Here is an 18,392-nt window from a genome sequence, read left to right as displayed (position 1 = left end):
GTCTGTCAATTTTGTTAAGTTTTTCGAAGAACCAACTCTTTGTTTTGTTGATTCTTTCTATAGTTTTTTGGATTCTAATTCATTTAATTCTGATTTAATTTTGATTATTTCTTTCTGTCTACTGGATTGGGGTTTATCTTGCTGCTCTTTTTCAAGGAGGTTTTGATGTGTCATTAAATTGCTAGTTTCAGATCTCTCCAATTTGTTGATGTAGGAGCTCAGAGCTATAAACTTGCCTCTGAGTACTGCCTTTGCTGTGTCCCAGAGGAGCTGGTAATTTGTGTGTTCATTTTTGTTGAATAGGATGAACATTTTAATTTCCTTTCTTATCTCTTCCATGACCCACTCATGATTCAGCAGTGTGTTTTTCAGCCTCCATGTGATACCAGACTTTCTTTGGTGGCTTTTGGTGTTGAGTTGTAATTTTATTCCCTTGTGGTCAGAGAGAATGCAAGGTATAACTTCAATTTTCTGAATTTGGACAAGTTTGCTTTGTGGCCTAAAATGTGGCCAACCTGCAGAAACCAGCCACCTCCTTCCTGCATTCTCCACAAAGCCGATCCCCTCTCCCACTGAGTTAGTCTGAGAGGAGGGACAGAAGGCTCCCAAGGTTGCAAAGCAGAACTTTTTTCTGTCTGCTCAAACTGATTTGAGAAAACAAGTAAGCCATAAGGAAAACCAATCACTGCAAGGAAATCAAAGGCTCGATCAAGGGTCAAGGTAGCAGACATAGGGGAGCCACAAATCAATTGAAGAATTGTTTTCTAAATGTAATTTTTATTATTTCTAATGTTATTTCATTTATATATTTTGCCCCATTTTTCTTCTTCATTGCTGTTTATTCCTACACAGCCTATGGTGATTACTATGCTTCCTCCTTATTTGTGTGTATAAATAATTCAGGCTATATTTTGAGCAAATATCTATTGCTCCATTTTATGATTTTTATTTTTAGAATTTTTACTTTGTACAAATATACATTTGTTTTTCAGGTAAGGGGTAGGTTTCTTCAGTAGACCTTCTGGGACCAGGCCAGGTTCACATTCCTCATGGATGAGAAAGGCCTGGGAAAGACCTAAAAGAGAGAGCTGGAAAAGAAGTGGGAAAGAGCTGGGACAGAGGTGGGAAAGAGAGAGAGCTGGGAAAGAGAGCAAGGAAAGAGAGAGAGCTGGGAAAAAGAGCTTAGAGAGCTGGGAAATGGATGAGAAGGAAAACATAAATACATTTTAAAATATCTTTATTTCTTCCTTTGTTTTTTCTTATATTTTTCCTTTTTTATTTATTTTTATTTTTTTATTTTTTGTGAACATATTGTACAGAGGACTTACAATTACATGGGCAAGATAATGAGTACATTTCTTATCAAGCATTGCAGCCTCCTCCTTTGTTTACTCTTCACATTCCTTCCCAGCCTCCCCCCACCCCCCCATCCAATCCTCACCCACCCCCACCCTCCCACCAAAGTTGTAAAGTTCCTTTTCCACATAACAACTTGTACTTCTCATTCTTGCAACTGGTCCACCAGTATCCTTAAATGACTTTTTTTCCCCCATCTCCTCCACAAATTATACCAACATCAAATATAGTGAAAGCACGGGTTATACTGTGGGGGAATGACATACAAAGCAACAAAGAAAAAATCTTATCAATGCATTAGAAACAAATGCATGAAGGAAAATACATACATAAATACATATCTAAGGGTTCATTTTCCTAACAACACATTATCTGACATTTTTTGCTTGACTCATACATATACTAGATATTGCAAATAAGCAAAACCATGGGACCTATGTTTCTTTGGGCTTGGCTTACTTCACTTAATATAATTTTTTCCAAGTCTTTCCATTTCCTAACAAATGGGGCAATGTCATTCTTTCTGATGGAGGCATAGAATTCCATTGTGTATATATACCACATTTTCTGGATCCATTCATCTACTGAGGGGCATCTGGGTTGGATCCATATCTTAGCTATGGTAATTAATGCTGCAATAAACATAGTTGTGCTGGTAGCTTTAGTGTGGTCTTGTTTGTAAACATTTGGGTAAATGCCCAAAAGTGGGATTGCTGGGTCATAGGGGAACTCTGTGTGAAGTCTTTTGAGGAACCTCTCTCCATAGTGATTTCCAAAGTGTTTGAACAAGTTTACACTCCCACCCACAATGAAGTAAGGTTCCCTTCTGTCCACATTCCCTCCAGCACCTGTTGTTGTTAGAGTTCTTGATTTTTGCCATTCTAACTGGGGTGAAGTGGTATCTCAATGTTGTTTTGATTTGCATTTCTTTTTTTTGATTTTTTTATTATTATATTTTATTTGTGAACATACTGTACAGAGGGGTTATAATTACATGGGCAGGATAATGCATACATTTCTTACCAAGCATTGCAACCTCCTCCTTTGTTTACCCTTCACCTCCCTTCCCAGACTCCCCGCTCCCCCCCACCCAATTCTTCCCCCCCCACCGACATTGTAAAGCTCATTTTTGACATGACAATTTGTACTTCTCATTGTTGCAACAGGTCCACCTGAATCCTTAAACTACTTGTTTTTCTCTGTCTCCTTCACAAGTTATACTGACATCAAATATAGTGAAAGCAGGGGTTATACTGTGGGGGAGGGACATACAAAGCAACAAAGAAATAACCTTATAAATGCATTAGAAACACAAGCATGAAAGAAAAAAACATTAAAGTACATATCTAAGGGTTCATTTTTCTAACATCAGATTATCTGTCCTTTTCCGCTTGACTCATACATATACTAGATATTGCAAATAAAGGAAACCATGGGACCTGTGTTTCTTTGGGCCTGGCTTACTTCACTTAATATAATTTTTTCAAGTTTTTCCATTTCCTAACAAATGGGGCAGTGTCATTCTTTCTGATGGAGGCATGAAATTCATCTGCTCAGGAAAAAGTTTGTAAACCTGAGAGAGTGTTTCTATTGATATCTGTCTCAAGGCCTGCAAAGGTAATTTAGGCATTGTTGGGATCATTAGAGATCACATTCCTAAGCCATCTAAAAAGATGCTTTTACAAACCAGAGTGCTAAACAAGCTACACTGCTGTAGCTGGAGAAAAGGTCTGTGCAGTTGTCAAAAGTTAAATATTGTTCTTAATGACATCTAACCCTGATGGCCTCTTTGTAAAATAGGCTAAGGTTATAGGTTCCTGGCTAGATAAGATCAACGCCCCTAAAGTCAGCTTGAAGAAGTTACAGAAGATGGACCTTCGCCCTTCTACCCCCAATTTAAGATCAAGGGTCCAGAGTCAGTTTTGGAGAAATGAGACAAAATAGATTAAAAGAAAGAAAGAAAGAAAGAAAAAGGCATAAAGTATAGTGTTAACACTTGTCGGTGTGCAAGTGTAAAAACTACATCTGTCAGAGATGGCTACGAGGCTAAGCCTTCTGAGTCTTCTGTGTCTATTTACAAAAATATCTGGTTAGTAAAAAAGTTGTGATTTTGGTAAATTGTCCTGGGCTATTGTTTAAAGATCTTAAAAACCAGCAGGATCAAAGCCTGCCAAGCCTATGCAATGTATCCTTAACCAGTCTGTGTAGGAATTTACAGCCCAGCATGAGGTGTGACAGTCCCTTTGAGCCACTGAGAGACGCTGCTGCTGCTGCTGCTGCTGCTGCATACCCTAATGGGTAAAGTTCAACTACGGCCTGACAGCCACCTGGAAAAACTCCTGCCTGATTCCATCACTTGAGTCTGCTTCCTGGTTGACTGCTGCTAAACCTAAGATCTTGTGGGACATTCATTTGGGTGATATCCAGAAACCCTCTCTTCCCACAGTGGATATTGGGGACAAGGATATCACTGGCTTGCTTGCCTTAGGCACTTCAGTGCATAGTGACTGGAAATCCACTCTATGGTCACAGCCTAGTTTGGCTCTGGTATGGTAATAACCTGAGTGTGTTATCAATGGAGGTAATACTCTTAGCCTTAAAATCTAGCAAGCTTCTAGATCACAGTGGTACCTTAAGGCTGTTCTAAGATAAAGTTTCTGCAAGCCAAAGGAAAATCGGGCAGTTTTAAACTACAGCCACAAAGATGGTCAAGGGATTGTAACGAAAGAGGGTGGTAAAGAAAGCCTTGGGAAAGGAATTGTAAAAAAAAGAAGGAAGTAGAGAAAGCCTTGGAAAAAGAATTGGGTAAATTTGAAAAGTAAGGATTGTCTTTAAGACAAACCTCACAAAGTTGAAGTATGTAGCAAATGGTATGAGTATGTTGCAAATGATATGAGTATGTCGCAAATGGTATGAGTATGTCTTAAAATTGGAGCTTACAAGTACACCTGGTATAAAATTGAGTTAACTGTGATACACTGAGTCAGGACTGGTGAAAAAAAAATAAAAAAGGGGCAAATGCCACGCCTACTCCAGTGGAGTCTGCTTAGCATGGGAAACCAGCTTTCAGACCTGAGAATGGGGCTTCAGAGACCTATCTCTGAGTATTGGGACTTCACCGAAGTCTACCTCGGAGAATAGGGCTTCAAAGAGGCCTACTCCTGGAAAGGCTGGCAAACCCCTGGGAAAGATGTGTTTCTGTTCTTGCTTTTCTTTTCTTCACTGTGTAAGAGTGCCTATTAATCTTTTACTGTTTCTACTGCTCTTTGTACTTACTCATTGTCAACGTTCCCTTATTCAAAGCTCTTTCTTAAGAGTGTTGACGACTCCAATATCTGATGAGTGTCTTAAAAATATGACTAACTCACCAGAGTTAAATGCTACCCTGAAACCCCTCTTATGGAGGCTAGTAGACAAATATAAGTAAGTATAAAAGTATTGGGGGTTTCACGAAGTCACTTCAGCAGAAGGAATTGTTTGTAAGAGAGTTGCAAGAAGCTGTAGGCTCGGCTAGAACAGAAAGAATGTATGGCAATTGCTGAGATAACTATTTAGGAGAAAGAATTTCCTGCTACTCTCTTTTATTTACTAAGAGACTTGCTAGATCTAGGTCTCCTTGAAGTTTACTATTAAAGAAGAAACAGGAAAGATCTTATGGGACAGTTAAGGCCTCTATAAAAATAGGTAATGGTTAATTGGTGACACACATCATAACCCGTTGTATTTCTTAGAGATAAGCCGGAAACAAGTACCTATCAGGTGACCAGCTGGTGACCATCCAAAAATGAAGCCATGCAGCAAGATTGTGTAACCTTTTGTCCTTTCTCATGAAGACTTCTGTTATAAAAGTTTGTTATCCTCTGCATTAAATCGCACTCAGCATCCACTCCTCTTGTGTGTGGGTTGTCTGTTTGCCATCTCCCCCCCATTCCAGGTTCCTCCCCTAGGTGTCCTCCCTTGTCCCCACAGAGCTAGTCCGTGGCACTCATTCACTGGGCACAGCTTCCTGGACGCTGTCTGGCATTGTGGATAGGCTGCCAGTGCCCAGCCTCGACTATATACCATATCAGGGTGATGAGGCTTCTCCCAGTGGCCATCAATCAGTGTCACCTGCTGTCTGGACTGCCTTGTTTACAGGGCATCAATCTGATGTCTCCACAGGAGAGGCAATCAATCTCCCAGGTGCTAAAGGAATCGGTTAGAGAACACAGTATATTTATGGATTAGAATAATACAAGTCAAACTCATCAGAAAGTAAACTTCAGGATGTAGCTGGTAATTAAAAGTTAGTTCCTACAGCCCTGGATGCATCCTGAGCTTGGAGCAGAACCCAGAATGCTCTCTGCCCTTCCCACTGGGCTTCGCCACAATGGGTGACCCTGTGCCCTGGCTCTGCAGAGTACAGCATCTAGTGCACCAGAGCTGGGGGATTCCAGGACCCCACCGCACAAGGGTCCTAAACTAGCACATAAGATATGCTAGAAAGTTTTCTTTTCTCAAAGTCTCTGAATACACATTGAAAAATTAGATAACAAAATAAGAACATAAAACATCTCCTCTTTCAACAGACAGAATCTCACCCACCTAACAGAGACTTGTAGAACTTGTAGCAGTCAGGATCCCAGAAGAATATCTCTAGACACATCAAAGTGAAACCTTTGCACTTCAAGAACAAGGAACTATTTTTAAATGAAGCAAAAGCCAAAGGAAGAACTTTATTACAATGGAAAGAATATAGTATTAATGTTGATTCCTCCACACCAACTCTGAATGCAAGGAGAGCCTCTAGCAGTTTTGAAGGACAGTAATGGAAACCCAAACTGGGGTAACCCTGAGTTCAATTCCTCAGTATCACAAAAACAAACAATGTAGGAAGTGGTGCTGTGGCTCAAATGATAGAGTGCTAGCCTTGAGCAAAATAAGCTCAGGGACAGTGCTCAGGCCCTGAGGACAAGTCAGAGGACTGGCAAAAAAAAGAACTCTTGCATAAAATCAGCAAAGCAAAAGGTGATATTTAAAAAAATTCAATAAACTTAACAGACCACTACTTATATCAGTGAAGACGAGTCTCAAATTAACAAAATTAGAAATGCTAATAGAAACAATACAAAAAACTCCTAAGAAATCAAAAAGATTATGAGGGAATACTTTCAAAACCTATATTCAAATAAGATGGAAAATCAAGTAGAAATGTATACAAATTGCTAAAGCTGAACCAGGAAATTATAAACCAGTTAACCAGTCCCAAAATATGCAATGAAACTGAAGAAATAATCAGCAGTTTTCCAAAACGGAAAAGCCCAGGAACGAGGGGATTCATGTCTGAAATCTGCAAGACTTTTCAAGTTTAATACTGGTACTCATCAAACTTCTCAGTGAAATAGAGGGAGAAAGATCAAGTCCATATTCATAGCATCAGAGAGTGGAGATCACTGAGTTCCCTACCTTCCTTCCTTATGCAGACTTCTTTCAATTTTCCCCATTTAGGACAGTGTGAACTATAGATTTATTATACATAAGCTTTGTGAAGTTGAGGCATGTCCCACTGTCTTCCTAATCCATTCAGAGGTTTGTAAATGAAGTCTTGCTGGGCTGGGAAGGTGGCTCAGTGATAGGGTGCTTGCCTCACATGCATGAGACCATGGTGTTTGATTTCTCCGCACTACATAAGGAGATAATACTGGAAGTGGCACTATGGCTCAAGTGGTAGGGCACTAGCCTTGAGCTGAAGTATTGTGGGACAGTGTCCCAGCCTAGAGTTCAGACCCATGATGACAAAAAAATGAATTCTTGTTGAATTTTCTTAAAGGTTATTTGTGCATGGTATTGATATGATCATGTTCCTTCTGTTCTTTTTCAAAAGTGTTTTTGAGGGGTGCAGTTAATATTAAGGTTTGATTTCAGATCTTATCTCTTTATGTGAAGTATTGTTGATTTGTGCATATTTGTTTTATTTATTTAGTTAAATTTTTTTAATCTTTAAGTAGTTGTACAGAGGAGTTGCCTTTCCACTAAGAAGTATAAGAATATGGTGACTCTTGTTCAATGTCATCTTTCTTCCCCTCCTGTCGTAACATATTTTGGAAGTGTTTCCCTCTGTAGTTTGAGAAACATTGGTATTTGTGCATTCTGAAAGCTTGGATGATCTTCAGTTATGAATGTGTCTGGCTTTGGTTTTTGTTATGGGAAAAACTATTTTATTATTTTTAAATTTTTTGCCTGTCCTAGGTCTTGAACTCAGGGCTTGGGCACTGTCCCCGAGCCTCTGTATGCCCAAGGCTAGAGCTGTAGTACTTGAGCCACAATGCCACTTGCAGCTTTTTCTGTGTATGTGGTACTGAGGAATGGAACCCAGGGCTTTATGCACGCCAGGCAAGCACTCTACCACAAAGCCACATTCCCAGCCTGTTTATTTTATTTTTTAAGTGACTATAATTTAAAGTAATTATTACAACAATGCTCAACAAGAAATTTCCTCATTACCTTACTCATGTAACTGTAACCACTGTGTACAACATCTTTATAATAAAATATAAATAAAAGCTCAGGCACACAAACTTGGTCTTCCCTTCCAGCCCCAGGTCCAGCACAATGACAAAGGAAACTCAAACAAAAACCCTCAAACTTTTAATGAAGAGGCTCCTCCAACAATTTCATAGCAGAGAGGAGACTCTTGAGAACTCAGGTGATGAAACCAGAATTTCCTTGCTATCAAAGCATGGTAAGAACACTGTCAGTGTCAAGTATAATAGAAAACAGTAAGGAAATGTAAAGCTCACACATGATAATCAAATGGATTTCACTCCAAAGATGCAAATTGGCTAAACACACACAAACAGTAAATATTAATGTCTAAACTGTAATCAAGGATTAATACATCCTATCAGGGGAGCCAACTGTGTATAGCGACCATGAACAGCAAGGATAACCGGGGGAGTAGACTTCAAACTAGGTTGAGTGTCCAGAGGTGGGATAGGGGACTTGTGGAGTATCAGATAATGACTGAAAGCATCAGATACTGAGTTCCAATCCTGGTCTCTGACCAAAAAATAGAATAGAATAAAATACCCAATGTCCCATGAGCTCAACACTAAACAGCACCCCTCTTCCTCATGACATTTCTCTAAAAAGTCCAGTGGTGATGGACAACGGGACGGGAGCTGCAGGAATTTACTCTCTTCACAGCCCTATCTTGGAAGGTTTTCTATGTTGTCTAAATCAGAACACTGATCTCCATTGTGCCATTGCCACACTGCTTGTCACAGAGTAGAGTCATTGAGATCACTGGATGGAAGAAAATGTGTCATGGTGTATACATATCTCTGCGTTGACTGCATCTTGATTGTCATTGGTTGCAACCTGCTTTGTCACTGGCTACAATTTTCTTTGTCATTGGCTGCAATATCCACTTTTTTTCTGTCTGACCTGGGGCTTGAACTCAGGGCCTAGGCACTGTTCCTAGGCTTCTTTTGCTCAAGGCTAGCATTCTACCACTTGAGCCATAGCACTATTTCTGGCTTTTCCTGTGATTAGTTGAAGTAAGGGTCTCACTAAGTTTTCTTCCCAGGGTGCCTGAGAGCCGATGTGGCTTCTGACTAGCTAGGATTATGGGCATGAGCCACCTGTGCTCGGGCTGAGGGCTTTGGCCACATGCTGTTTCCTCGGTGGCAAGATGCTTCTCTGTCATTGGAGAACCAGCATTCTTAGAGTGATTTAATAAAATTCCATATAACAAACAGCACTGTTATTAGGAAGGGAAAGCAAGGTAGAAATAGACTGTCTAGCTGCTGTCTTTATTAAAAAATAGAAATTACTTTTAATTATAATAGTGTACAGGAAATGTATTTCTTTTATCACACCTATAATTTCTTTTTTTTGGGAGCAGTTCTGGGTCTTGAACTCAGGGCCTGGACAGTGTTCTCAGCTCTTCAGCTCACAGCAAGCACTCTACCACTTGAGCCACAGCACCACTTATGATTTTCTTAGTGGGAGTCTCACGGAGATTCCTGCCTTGGCTGGTTTTGAACTTTGATCCTTAGATCTCAGCCTCCTGAGTATGAAGGGTTACGGCATGAGCCACCAACGCCTGGCTTGTTCCTGAACATCTTTGGCTCAAGGCTAGCACTCTACTACTTGAGCCACTACACCACTTCTGGCTTTTTCTGTGTATGTGGTTCTGAGGAATTGAACTCAGGGCTTCATGCATGCTAGGCAAGCACTCTATCACTAAGCCACATGTACAGCCTCCCCCACCCCCCAAAATAGTTTAAGCAAGTAAGCAATATGAACCTTTTTTTTTTTTTGAGTTGGGCACTGGTGGCTCACCACTGTATCCCTAGCTACTCAGGAGGCTGAGATCTGAGGATCAAGGTTCAAAGCCAGCCCAGGCAGGAAAGGCTGTGAGACTCTAATCTCCAATTAACCACCAGAAAACCAGAAGTAGCCCTGTGGCTCAAGTGGTATAGTGCTCGCCTTGAGCTGAAGAGCTGAGGGCCAGCGTCCAGGGTCAGAGTTCAAGCCCCATGAAATGACAATAACGAGAAAAAAACCATAAAAAATATTGTCAAGGACTCGGAACGTGGCTTAGTTGTAGAGTGCTTGCCTTGCATGCATGAGGTCCAGAGTATGATTCCTCAGCACCACATAAGCAGAAAATGCAGGAAGTAGCACTGTGGTTCAAGTAGTAGAGCACTAGCCTTGAGCTGAAGAGCTAAAGGACAGCACCCAGGCCCAGAGTTCAGGCCCCATGACCGACAAAAAAAAAAAAAAAAGAAATGTATATATTTTTTCAAGGTAATATACAGAGTGGTTACAGTTACATCAGTAAGGTAATAAATACATGCTTTGACAAACTTGTTACACTTTCCCTCCTTTATCTCCTACTTTTTTAAAAAAGTTTAATTTTATTTTATTTTTTTTGTGAATATACTGTACAGAGGGGTTACAATTACATGGGCAGGATAATGCATACATTTCTTACCAAGCACTGCAGCCTCCTCCTTTGTTTACCCTTCACATCCCTTCCCTACCTCCCCCCACCTCCCCTCCACCCAATCCTCCCCCCTCCACTCCCCCACCCCCCGCACCAATGTTGTAAAGCTCGTTTTTGACATAACCTTGTACTTCTCATTGTTGTAACAGGTCCACCTGTATCCTTCCACGACTTGTTTTTCCCCATCTCCTCCACAATTTATACTGACATCAAATATAGTGAACTGTGGGGGAGGGACATACAAAGCAACAAAGAGATAATCTTATGAATGCATTAGAAACAAATGCATGAAATAAAAAAGCATTAAAATACATATATAAGGGTTCATTTTCCTAACATCACATTATCTGACCTTTTCCGCTTGACTCATACATATACTAGATATTGCAAGTAAGGGAAACCATGGGACCTATGTTTCTTTGGGCTTGGCTTACTTCACTTAATATATATATTTTTCCAAGTCTTTCCATTTCCTAACAAATGGGACAGTGTCATTCTTTCTGATGGAGGCATAGAATTCCATTGTGTATATATACCACATTTTCTTGATCCATTGATCCACTGAGGGACATCTGGGTTGTTTCCATATCTTAGCTATGGTAAATAATGCTGCAATAAACATAGTTGTGCTGGTAGCTTTAGTGTGGTCTTGTTTGTAAACATTTGGGTAAATGCCCAAATGTGGGATTGCTGGGTCATAGGGGAGCTCTATGTGAAGTCTTTTCAGGAACCTCCATACTGTTTTCCAAAGTGGTTGAACAAGTTACACTCCCACCAACAATGAAGTAAGGTTCCCTTCTGTCCACATCCCCTCCAGCATCTGTTGTTAGAGTTCTTGATTATAGCCATTCTAACTGGGGTGAGGTGGTATCTCAATGTTGTTTTGATTTGCATTTCTTTTATGGCTCCGGAGGTTGAGAATTGCTTCACGTGTCTATTGGCCATCCTTCTTTCTTCTTCAGAGAAGTTTCCCTTCAAGTTTTTAGCCCACTTATTTATTGGGCAGTTGTTTCTTTGAGGATTTGTTGTTGGGGGATTTAATTTTTTGAGTTCCAAGTATATTTTAGATATCAAACTCTTGTCTGTTGTATGGCTCGTGAAGATCTTCTCCCAATCTGTGGGCTTTCTATTGATCTTGCTAGCTATGTGCTTTGCCATGCAGAAGCTCTGCAACTTCATGCAACCCCATTTGTCCAAACTTTCTTTGATTTGTTGTTTCTGGGTCTCTATTCAGAAAATTTCGGCCGGAGCCAAGGAGACCTAGGGTTTCTCCGATTCCATCCTGTAATGTTTTCAGAGTGTCTGCTTTGACTTCGAGGTCTTTGATCCATTTGGAGTTGATTCTGGTGCAGGGTGATATGTAAGGATCTAGCTTTAGTTTTCTACAAGTAGTTAACCAAATTTTGCCAGCACCATTTACTGAAGAGGCTGTCTTTCTTCCATTCTATTGTTTTAGCTCCCTTATCGAAGATTAGATGGCTATAGGTCTGTGGGTTCATTTCTGGATTTTCACCTCTATTCCCTTGGTCCTGAGGTCTGTTCTTATGCCAATACCAAGCTGTTTTGATTAGTATGGCTTTAGAGTAGAGTTTGAAATTTGGTTTTAATATTCCTCCAGCAGTGTTCTTTCCATTAAGGAGCGTTTTTGCTATTCGGGGTCTTTTATTGTTCCATATGAATTTTTGGATTGCCTCTTCTATTTCCTTGAAGAATGAGGTTGGAATTTTGATAGGTATCGCGTTGAATTTGTAGATAGCCTTGGGAAGTATTGCCATTTTGACGATGTTAATCTTTCCAATCCAGGAGCATGGGAGTTTTTGCCATTTTCTAAGTTCTGTTTTGATTTCCTTTTCCAAGATTTTAAAGTTTTCATCATAGAGGTCCTTCACTTCTTTAGTTAATTCCTAGTTATTTTGTTTTTGTGGGGCTATTACAAATGGAGTTGCTTTCCTAATTTCAGCCACACTTTTCTCATTGTTGGCATACAGAAAAGCCATTGATTTTGGGGTGTTAACTTTATACCCTGCTACTTTGCCAAAGTTTTGAATCAGCTTGAGTAATTGGGGAGTGGAGTCTATGGGATTCTTTAAGTATAAGATTATGTCATCTGCAAAGAGGGAGAGTTTTATTTCTTCTTTCCCTATTTGGATCCCCTTTATGTCTGCATCTTGTCTTATTGCTGTAGCTAGACATTCTAATACTAGATTGAAGAGAAGTGGAGAGAGTGGACATCCTTGACTTGTTCCTGAGTTAAGAGGAAATGGCTTTAGTTTTTCACCATTAAGTATAATGCTGGCTGTAGGTTTGTCATATACAGCCAAAACCTTCATCATAAAGGGGTGTTGGATCTTGTCAAATGCTTTTTCTGCATCTATTGAGATAACCATGTGGTTCTTATTCTTGCTCCTGTTGATGTGATGAATAATATTAATTGATTTGCGTATATTGAACCAGCTTTGCATCCCTGAAATGAATCCTGTTTGATCATGGTGTATGATTTTTTGGATGAATTGTTGAAGTCGATTGGCCAAAATTTGTTGAGAAGTTTTGCATCAATGTTCATCAAAGAAATGGGTCTATAGTTCTCTTTCTTTGATGAGTCCCTGCCTGGTTTTGGGATGAGGGTTATGCTGGCTTCATAGAATGTGCTCGGTAGTGAACTTTCTCTTTCAATTTCATTGAAGAGTTGGAGGAGTATTGGTGTGAGCTCTGCTTTGAAGGCCTTGTAAAATTCCGCTGTGAAACCATCTGGTTTTGGACTTTTCTTAGCTGGGAGGACTCTTATTGCTATTTCTATTTCAATGCTTGGTATGGGCCTGTTAAGCTGGTTTAACTCATCTTGGTTTAGTTTTGGCATGTCAATATTTGCTAGGAAAAGGTCCATTTCTGTCAAGTTGTCAAACTTATTAGCATAAAGTTTTGAGGAGTATTCCCTTATAATGTTCTGAATCTTGGTTGTTTCCGTGGTGATGTTTCCATTCTCATCTCTGAGTTTATTTATTTGGGTGTTTTCTCTTCTTTTTCTGATAAGATTTGCTAAGGGTCTGTCCATTTTGTTAAGTTTTTCGAAGAACCAACTCTTTGTTTTCTTGATTCTTTGTATAGTTTTTTTTGGATTCTAATTCATTTAATTCTGATTTAATTTTAATTATTTCTTTCCATCAACTGGATTGGGGTTTATCTTGCTGCTCTTTTTCAAGGAGGTTTAGCTGTGTCATTAAATTGTTGGTTTCAGATCTCTCCTATTTGTTGATATAGGAGCTCAGAGCTATAAACTTGCCTCTGAGTACTGCCTTTGCTGAGTCCCAGAGGAGCTGGTAATTTGTGTGTTCATTATTGTTGAACAGCATGAAAATTTGAATTTCCTTTCTAATCTCTTCCATGACCCACTCGTGATTCAGCAGTGTGTTGTTTAGCCTCCATGTGATACCGGACTTTCTTTGGTGGCTTTTGGTGTTGAGTTCTAATTTTAATCCCTTGTGGTCAGAGAGAATGCAAGGTATAACTTCAATGTTTCTCAGTTTGGACAAGTTTCCTTTGTGGCCTAAAATGTGGTCTATTTTAGAAAATGTTCCATGTGTTGCTGAGAAAAACGTGTATTCTTATGCTGCTGGGTGGAATGTTCGGTAGATGTCAGTAAAATCTAGTTGATCCATGCTGCTGTTTAGATCTGCGTTTTCTCTGTTGAGTTTTTGCCGGGTTTGATCTATCTAGTGGGGAGAGTGGTGTGTTAAAATCCCCAACAATTATTGTCTTTGGATCTATATGGGATTTGAGGGAAAGTAGTGTTTCTTGGATAAATTTGGGTGCTCCATTGTTTGGCGAATAGATATTTAGTATTGTAATATCCTCCTGAAGGAGAGAACCCTTAATTAGTATGTAGCGACCTTCTTTATCTCTTCTCACAAATTTTAATTTCCTGCCTTTCTCTTTGAGTATTCTCAAGCTGCTCACGCAAATCCTGTATCAGTTTTTGAGTAGCTTCCTCACGCTTATGATATTCCTGTATAAACTTTTGGATTGCCTCCTCTCTCTCCCTATCTCGCTCATACAGAGTCCTTTGTATGTTTTCCATCTTTTCATTTATCATGTTTGCCAGCATTGTTTGTAGAACTATTTGGGAACTCTCCTCTGGATTATTCATTATCTGTTCTGTCCCCTGATTATCAAGATTGGGAATTGAGATACCCGGATTTGCCATTTTTCTTGTGTTTTTCCGGCTTACTCTGCCCATTTGAGATGAAAATAGCACCAGTTTTGTGCTAGAACACTATCTTAAGGCAAGCATCAACCAAAGTCTGAATTTGCAAGTCAATAGTCAACAGATACAATCTAGTTCAACCAATACCTCTATTGAACATCAAACAACTATATGTTAATGGGCTACGAACCGCAAAGAAGAATTTTGAAGACCAGAAATTATTAAGGTTAGGGAGAGATGTGGGTAAAAAAATAGGAATAGATTGATGTGGGGAGGCTCTGGGAGAGTTAACTAAGTCTTAATCTCAAAGCAGGAAATAGCTTTTGTAGGTTGGAAGTAGAGAGAGAGAGAGAGAAAAAAAGAAGGGGAATGGGAAAAGAAAAGAGACCAGAAAAAAGAGAAAGGTAGAAATTAATAAAATTATGTAGAGTTGATAACAATCTATTTAGATAAGAGTGTGAATTTATTGAGAGAAGGGGGAAGGGATATAAAGGAGATTTGAAAAACTTAAAAATAAGAATGCTTAGAATATTATATAGGTATAAAGAGGTAGTACTGCTATTAAGGAATTTAAGTCTTAGAGGTTTTGACTTGAGTGGATTAAGTGTGTACACTTGGGGGATAGGGTCTAATAGTCAACTACGATTTATCTGAGGATGTGCAGGCCAAGAATTAAGTCACATAAAGAAGAATGAAAGAGAGGAGAAGGGGAAAAGGATAAGAAAGGAAGAAGAAAAATATGAGAAGTTCAGTAGAGCTAAACAAAAAACAAAAAGATAATTTAAAAAGAAAGAAAAAAAAGAGAGAAAGAAGACCAGAATATTGATGCAAAACTCCTCAATAAAATATTGGCCAACCGACTTCAACAATTCATCCAAAAAATCATACACCATGATAAAACAGGATTCATTTCAGGGATGCAAAACTGGTTCAATATATGCAAATCAATTAATATTATTCATCACATCAACAGGAGCAAGAATAAGAACCACATGGTTATCTCAATAGATGCAGAAAAAGCATTTGACAAGATCCAACACCCCTTTATGATGAAGGTACTGGAAAAATTAGGAATCCATGGAACATTCCTCAATACAATAAAGGCTGTATATGACAAACCTATAGTGAGCATTATACTTAATGTTGAAAAACTAAAGCCATTTCCTCTTAACTCAGGAACAAGTCAAGGATGTCCACTCTCTCCACTTCTCTTCAATCTAGTATTAGAATGCCTAGCTACAGCAATAAGACAAGATGCAGACATAAAGGGGATCCAAATAGGGAAAGAAGAAATAAAACTCTCCCTCTTTGCAGATGACATGATCTTGTATTTAAAGAATCCCATAGACTCCACTCCCAAATTACTCAAGCTGATTCAAAACATTGGCAAAGTAGCATGGTATAAAATTAACCCCCCAAAATCAATGGCTTTTCTGTATGCCAACAATGAGAAAAGTGTGGCTGAAATTAGGAAAGGAACTCCATTTTTAATAGCCCCACAAAAAATAAAATACCTAGGATTTAACTTAACCAAAGAAGTGAAGGACCTCTATGATGAAAACTTTAAAATCTTGAAAAAGGAAATCAACACATAACTTAAAAAATGGCAAAAAGTCCCATGCTCCTGGATTGGAAAGATCAACATCGTGAAAATGGGAATACTTCCCAAGTCTATCTAAAATTCAACGCAATACCTATCAAAATTCCAATGTCATTCTTCAAGGAAATTGAAGAGGTAATCCAAAAATTCATATGGAACAATGAAAGACCCCGAATAGCAAAAACACTCCTCAACGGAAAGAACACTGCTGGAGGAATATCAATACCAAATTTCAAACTCTACTATAAAGCCATAGTAATCAAAACAGCTTGGTATTGGCATAAGAACAGACCTCAGGACCAATGGAATAGAATTGAAAACCCAGAAATGAACCTACAGACCTATAGCCATCTAATCTTCGATAAGGGAGCTAAAACATTAGAATGGAAGAAAGACAGCCTCTTCAGTAAATGGTGCTGGCAAAATTGGTTAACTACTTGTAGAAAACTAAAGCTAGACCCTTATATATCAACCTGCACCAGAATCAGCTCCAAATGGATCAAAGACCTCGAAGTTAAAGCAGACACTCTGAAAACATTACAGGATGGAATAGGAGAAACCCTGGGTCTCCTTGGCTCAGGCCGGAATTTTCTGAATAGAGACCCGGAAACACAACAAATCAAAGAAAGGTTGGACAAATGGGATTGCATAAAGTTGCAGAGCTTCTGCATGGCAAAGGACATAGCATGCAAGATCAATAGAAAGCCCACCGATTGGGAGAAGATCTTTACTAGCCATACAACGGACAAGGGTCTCATATCTAAAATATACTTGGAAATCAAAAAATTAAATGCCCCAACAACAAATCCTCAAAGAAACAACTGCCAAATAAACAAGTGGGGGAAAACTTAAAGAGAAACTTCTCTGAAGAAGAAAGGATGGCCAATAGACACATGAAGAAATGCTCAACATCCCTAGCCATAAAAGAAATGCAAATCAAAACAACATTGAGATACCACCTCACTCCAATTAGAATGGCAAAAATCAAGAACTCTAACAACAACAGATGCTGGAGGGGATGTGGACAGAAGGGAACCTTACTTCATTGTTTGTGGGAATGTAAATTTGTTCAACCACTTTGGAAAGCAGTATGGAGGTTCCTCAAAAGACACCACATAGAACTCCCCTAGCAATCCCACTTTTGTGCATTTACCCAAATGTTTACAAATAAGACCACACTAAAGCTACCAGCACAACTATGTTTATTGCAGCATTATTTACCATAGCTAAGATATGGAACCAACTCAGATGCCCCTCAGTACATGAAGTGATGAAGAAAATGTGGTATATATACACAATGGAATTCTATGCCTCCATCAGAAAGAATGACATTGCCCCATTTGTTAGGAAATGGAAAGACTTGGAAAAAATTATATTAAGTGAATTAAGCCAGGCCCAAAGAAACATAGGTCCCATGGTTTCCTTTGTTTGCAATATCTAGTATATGTATGAGTCAAGCGGAAAAGGTCAGATAATGTGATGTTAAGAAAATGAACCCTTATATATGTATTTTAATGTTTTTTTCTTTCATGCATGTGTTCCTAATGCATTTATAAGATTATTTCTTTGTTGCTTTGTATGTCCCTCCCCCACAGTATAACCCCTGCTTTCACTATATTTGATGTCAGTATAACATGTGGAGGAGATGGGGAAGAACAAGTCGTTTAAGGATACAGGTGGACCTGTTGCAACAATGAGAAGTACAAGTTGTCATGTCCAAAATGAGCTTTACAATGTCGGTGTGGGTGGGGGGAAGGGGGCAGAAGGATTGGGACTGGGGGGGGAGGGGGGAAGCTGGGAAGGGATGTGAAGGGTAAACATAGGAGGAGGCTGCAATGCTTGGTAAGAAATGTACGCATTATCCTGCCCATGTAATTGTAAACCCTCTCTACAGTATGTTCACAAATAAAATAAAATAAATAGATAAAATATAATTGTTGGGATAAAGAATGTATTTTCTGGTCTGGGAAGGTGGCTCAGTTGTAGAGTGCTTGCCTTGCATGCATGAGACCCTGAGTTCAATTCCTCATAACCACATAAGTAGAAAAAGCCCGAAGTGTTTGTATGACAAAAGTGCTTGCCTGGAGCTGAAGAGCTGATGGACCATGAGCAGGCCTAGAGTTCAAGCCCCGTGGCTGACCAAAAAAAAAAAAGTATTTTCTGAACACTACTAAATTAACAACTTGTCCCTATTTTTATGAAGACAGTGGCTAGACATTTCATTTCACTCTTACATTCTATTT

Source organism: Dipodomys merriami, unplaced genomic scaffold, assembly GCF_024711535.1.
Source record: "Dipodomys merriami isolate MVZ:Mamm:240054 unplaced genomic scaffold, mDipMer1.0.p SCAF_57, whole genome shotgun sequence".
Taxonomy (NCBI): domain Eukaryota; kingdom Metazoa; phylum Chordata; class Mammalia; order Rodentia; family Heteromyidae; genus Dipodomys; species Dipodomys merriami.
This window is presented reverse-complemented; position numbering follows the sequence as displayed.